Genomic DNA, 6417 nt, shown 5'->3' with positions numbered 1-6417 from the left:
TTTATACTTTCTTAAAATAAAACTCTATTACAGTATAGTATATGTATATACTTTCACGTATTAGAGTACAAATAATAATAATATAAAACATATTGTTTTACCTATATTCATGAATTAAAGAATAAACAACTTTTATCTATACTATTTAAAAATAATTCGTAACCTCATCAAATTATATTTTTTACATTTGTTACATTTCATACTATACTGAAAAATATTAAAAGAAAATTACATGCCATAATTCCAATATTATATTCAATAGGCTGTATTAATAAATTAAATCCATTAATGAATTAAAATAAAAGTAAACCTACATACATAACCTAAGTTAATAGAAGATACGAGGTTATCCACAATACTGTGCGTAGATTACGCGTAAAACGAAATAAATGAACTCACTGATCAGCCAACAGAAAAGAGGTAGTACACAAAGGATTGTTAAAAATGTAAAAAAGAAGGGAGCGTTTAACAGGTGGAGCTTTTAATGTTAGAGAGAGAAACCCAACAGAAGAATGAGAAAGAGAGAGCGGGGCATGGTGACGTCAAATTAAGTATATGCTATTTGTGGCGTTTCAGTCGCTAGGTTGCACGCGTAGTGTAAATGTTATGTTGTTCGGTCCTCGGTGCTAGCCAATACTTTCTTTGTTTGAAAGTGAAAATATATAAATATTGTTGGTTTGCTTTCGTTAACATAAATCTGATGTGCGAAAAATTTTCTTATTTCATTTATTGTTGATTGATATGTGTATTGGCAGTAGTTATCTATAAGATTAAGGTTATGAAAATTGGTTAATTATTTAGTGTATCACAGTGTGCACGAGTTGCTTAAAGGATAGATAGCAATAAAACGTGTTTGTAGTGTGATCACATGAAATGAAGTGGAAGATGTCATTCATATTTGGTTGAAGAATGTAGACTACAGCTTTAGAGGCAGACGTAAGAATTGAAACTACTGGTGGAAGCAGAAACGGGTCATGGGAATGACGTAAGGTAACGGATCTCCGTATGGATAAATAATTTATAAGAATTATCAAATTAGGTGTAAACAAAAATGAAAAGAAGGAATTTTTTGTCACGTTTTTAAAACGAAATAGTCGTGTTACAATTTGTTTTGTTTAACAATAGAAATTATTTGATATTTATACGTCTCTATAATTCTTTTCTGTTATCGCATCTACGTGGTATGCTATTGAAAATGATTTAAATAGTTTGAATTGTGTAAATTTTCAGTAGCATTAAACATTTTGTAATTTAAAAAGATATATAATAACAAAAGCACCGAATGTATCTAATGAATAAAGAGGAAGTCAAATCTACTTACTTCAAAGAAATACACAATTAAACATTTTTAAGTTTGCTGTACTGTGTACACATAATAGGGAACTCTATTGTATATATTTTGTGTGTGTGTATATATACATATGTATATATATATATACATATGTTATGTACATATGGTAAAAATTTGATATGTATACTGTATATGTATGTATGATATACATTGTATTAATAACTTGTCCATTATTATTCTAAATGAAAAACATACTTGTTACTTGTATTTACTTCTTAGTTGCATGTCCTCTTCACACAAATATTTTTCATGAATTATTAGATACTTTTCTTCTTGAATTAAAATTCAATGCTCCTTTTTAACTATTTATATTCTTTATTTATTAACAAGCAAACATGTATATAGTATGTGTATGCAATTGTAGTTATAGTTAAATATTCCAAATTTTTATTATTTATGACATATATTCCTCTGTATGGATCTAGAAAGAGGAACACATTCTGTATATATTTTATTGTAAGTTACATAAGGTTATTGCCATACGTAATTCTAGGTAGATGCAAAATTTTGTGCTGGTACATTTGCATCCTTTTTGGCTATAAGATATTCTAATAATGTTTACAAAAATTTATATGTGGATATTTTAAGAAACTAATGTTCTCCAGACATAAATTTACAAATTTCTTTATTTGTGAATTATGGAAACAGAAACAATATTGAATACATTTCTTTTATTAATAAGTTAAATTTTTTTTCATCTATGTAGAGCTAGAAATATATTAGGACACTTTGCAAAGTATTGAAATAAAATGTAATAGAAATAACATATTTTATAAAGCGCAAGAAATTTTTGTTCTTCACCAATATGTATATTTAAGAAGAAATTGAAAGGTGTATAGAACCACTAAGTTAAATATAATGAGTATTTTTTGAGTAATGTTACTTTTTATTTGAATATTTTGTTTTAAACCACATTCTTTATAATTACTAAAGAAAACTATAATTCTTATGTAATTTTAAGTAATAAATTATAACAGTGCATTCGTTGATTTACTCATTTAATTTGTGACCCTTTTTATACAAATCTTTTTAGCGTATATTCCATATTTTTTGTGATAAATTTGATTTTTGTATATGAGTGAATTATCATGATTAATTCTATTCCAATGAATATGCGTCTTATAGTTTCTGATTTCAAAATAAAATAAAAATATGTCATATTTATGCTTCATTTGATTTTTACATTTACATAATAGTCATTGTATAAATTATATGCAAATTATGTTATGCTTTTGTTTTTTTTACAAATGATTCATACTGTGAATGTAATTAATTAAGATTTTCTTACTGTTTAAAATTAAAATACTTTAAGATATTAGATAATAATTAGAAATGTAAATTACTATTTTCATAGGTAATTGAATTTGATTTGATTTAAACTGTTCCCTTTTCTTTGTACTTTAGTAATTTTCTTCTGGCAAAGGTTATTAAAGCAGTGACGATTAATTTTTGTTATAGTTCAATAATGTTGGCTGCTGTGGCTTTAGTAAGTGTGTCAAGAAGCATGCGTATAAATTTCACAGCGCAATAGTGAAAGGGAGTATAAGGGAAACTCAGAGAGTTGACCTAAATGTGGGAGGGGGGCGTATATCCGTTTAAATGACTTTCATCATATTGGGCTATGGAAGAATTGTTAAGTTATATGTACATTCAAAATAATGCCCATAATTTGTACATAAGAACGAATATGAGGCATAACGATCGGGTATCTTACGTTTCTATGTATACTTCGATACAAAGTCGGTAAAACCGAGCATCGATTAGATTGAATTGCACTAATTGTAAGGCATATTCATTTTTGCTATAGTCTGCATATTTGTATTTTGTGAATATAGTTTGCAACAGTATAAGAACATTTTATTTTTTAATCTCTTATTACATTTAGAAATCTTCACGGCCGCGTGAGGTCTAATGAATCCCCAATAGTTATTTGGAAATATAGTAGAAACTAGTTGGAAAGACTAAACTAATTTTGTTTTTTATAAACATTTGATAAACATAACAACAAATCGGATTTGGTACAAACTAGATTAGACTGTTTGCTATAAGTATTGTTGGAGGGGGATTTATTTTTTCGATTTTCGAAGAGTCAATAACAACGAGCATGCTGGTTTTGGGTGCTTTATTGTCGTTGTTCCTAATAAGGCAAATCACTCATTTTGGACATACAGTCGGTCACAAAAATATTGGGACACCAGTATAACTTTGTCTTTTTATGTGGGGTACTCTTCATTAGAATCGTCGTTGTTTGGTGATTTTTAGGAGAGAAATTTATCGAATTGTTATCGTCCAAGAAACTTATTGTTTTGTATACAGTTTAGGTATTATTTCAAAAATATACTGTGTAATTTTTATGCATTTATCTTTACTTTTATTCATGTTATTACATGTTTCCCGTAATGTGTCATTTTGGATGGCTTACATCATTCAAGCGATTGTATTCATCTGAAACGAAAAAATCAAAGATAATCTTAATCTGTATGAGTGTGGCTATAGCCCGTACCAAAATGAAACATATAAAATGTGTCCTGTTAAAATGGCAGCTATTTGAAGTCAAAAAACTATTTATTCAATAAAAATTTTTACTTCTTCAAGCCAGAAAATAAAAACTATTGTAAATATTGACATTATTTTGGTACGGACGATAAAGGTACTCCTACTTTATATGCGCGCCAAATTTGAAAGAGATCGGATAATCCAGTTTTGAGAAATCATATAAGCCAATTCGTAAAACACTGTTTCGAGAAAAACGCGTTTGAAGTTTAGCGTGCAATTTCAATATATTCTCCGTATGTTTCATAACTTACTTTTAATTTGCTATTCCTGGAGAATTGTGAGTGAATCCTTTTTTTTTTTCACGTGGAGGAAATCTTCCAAAACGACCCGCCCTCACTCTTTGTAAAACCATGGACGCGTACTTTGGCAAACGACGTTTACACCGCGCAGTCACAGTCCTATAAAAATTAATATATATATTTGCAATAAATGGAAAACGATTGAATAATTTTGCGCTCCGAATATTTCTGACACAATAAATACACTGAAATGTATTTTCTAAATCTGACACAGTGTAATTTTGATCAAAATATATCTTGGCTACAAGTTTCTGATAAATTACCCGAATGTAACCCTTTTCCCCAGACAGTCCACCAAACGGTAGGCCGATTCTGTAATTGGCAGCCAAACGGTAGGCCGATTCTACAATTGGCAACCAAACGGTGTCTCTCCCTCCACATTCGACGGACAATATGTACAGATATTTATTATATTTTTCTAGCAATTCGTTTTTGCAATTCATCCAAAGCGATATATTATGAAATGAAATTAATCACTCAATAAGTAACAATAAGTAAATGTTGTTCAAATTATATCGTGCTTGATCTCATTTTCATCAGAAAAATCTCACTAATATGTTAAAAAAATTTTCAGATAAAAAAGAGTTAAATTAAAAAAGTTATTATTCCATTATGAACTGTCGAGCCGTGAAATCTCTTAAAAAAAGAAAAATCGGGTCTCTTAGCGTTATACGCTCGACTGACTGCGAGTTAGATAACAGGCGCAGTGGACAATGTGAGAATCGAAACTGGTGGACAATGAGGGAGACATTACGGTAGTGGGAGCTGCGCAGATCGTTCGAAAATTGGTCCGAACGTGAGGTTACTCTTACGTTGGACAGAGTGTAACCTAAACCATGTTCTAACCTAATCTAATTCTTTTATACAGAGTGTTTCGTTTAACTGGAAACGATGGAATATCTCACGAGGTGTTGAAGTTATCAAAAATAATGTTCCTACAAAAGTTGACTGGTATCAAGGGGGACATTGCGTAATATAAATAATTTTTCTTCAGGTGTAATGGTAGGGGAGATATGAAAGTCAAGTTAATTTTTTTAAATAGAACTCTGTATTTGCCATATCTGATGCTCCCCTTGTAAGACACCCTCGCGGACTCGCCGTGTAAAGTCGAGAAGGAATATCCTCGCAACGTCGAGAATGGATCATTTCAATTATTTATATTTCATCGTAACTGATCACTTGTATCATTGTAACTTGTACACTACCGGCCAAAAGTTTGGATACACTCGCTGGCAAAGTGGTCATTATTGATTAACACACTTATTAAATATCAACGGTCTTTTTATTTTTTATGTATAGTTTGCTTATACATGCACTTTCAAACCATAGCATACCTTTGAATAAAAGTGTTCGAATTATTTAAAATACTGGCAATTTTTCAATGTGTGCTCATTTTGTCCAAGCATCCACCCCTATTTCTGATTACCATTTTGCATATTTTTGGCATTCTTTATGCAAGTTTTTGTAATTTTTCGGGTGGGATACTTTGCCAGCCTTCTTGTAGCAATTGCCACAACTGTTTTTTTGAAGATGGGCATACTTCTCTGATATGTATGTCTAGTTTATTCCATAACAGTTCAATTGGATTCAAATCGGGTTTCTGAAGTGGCCAAATCGTCTTTTTCAAAAGTCCTTCTTCTTCCTTCTTCTGCAGATAATTGTGGTACCAGCTTTTCATAAGGTATTCCGCGAGTGAAAATTCGTTGATTGGTACCGAGCACGTGAAATTTTTATTCATCGGTCCAAAGTACATTTTTCGAATCAGTTGCCCAAATTTCGTGTTCCTTAGCCCATTGCAACCGTTTAGCCTTATTTGCAGTGGTTTTCGCACAGCTATTCCACCTTTCAATCCGAACTCGGATAGTCTCCGTTTCACTGTGGTCAACGATACCGCATTCTGTCTGGTCCCGTTTAATTCAGAACGGATTTCTGGTGCTGTAAGGTCCTGGTTCTCCTGTTTCCTTTCGCTACAATCCAAATTCTCAAATACATACTCGACCGCAGTGGTCACTTTCGATTTTTCATACGGACCCAACGTACTTTGTACTACTTGATGGGATAATTAAAAATTTTTTGTAATCATACCAATTGAATGCCCTTCTTTTCGTACAGTGACTACTGCACCGTCTCGTCGCAATACTAAGTCCTTTGCCTCGAGCCATTTCTCGGTGGAGAATAGTGATAACTTTTTTTTTTTTATTTTAAAAAACT

General features: G+C 31.1%; 1 protein-coding gene across 1 annotated transcript in view; it reads left to right on the top strand.

Moving 5' to 3' along the window:
- Positions 1-748: 748 nt before the first annotated feature.
- LOC108573069 (MICAL-like protein 1) overlaps positions 749-6417 on the top strand; it is a 53502-nt gene continuing 47833 nt past the window's right edge. The window contains exon 1 of the mRNA XM_017935433.1: positions 749-990. The gene's annotated coding sequence lies outside the window, so the exon portion shown is untranslated. The remainder of the gene's footprint in view (positions 991-6417) is intronic.

This window comes from Habropoda laboriosa, unplaced genomic scaffold, assembly GCF_001263275.1.
Source record: "Habropoda laboriosa isolate 0110345459 unplaced genomic scaffold, ASM126327v1 scaffold89, whole genome shotgun sequence".
NCBI classification, from domain to species: domain Eukaryota; kingdom Metazoa; phylum Arthropoda; class Insecta; order Hymenoptera; family Apidae; genus Habropoda; species Habropoda laboriosa.
This window is presented reverse-complemented; position numbering and strand designations above follow the sequence as displayed.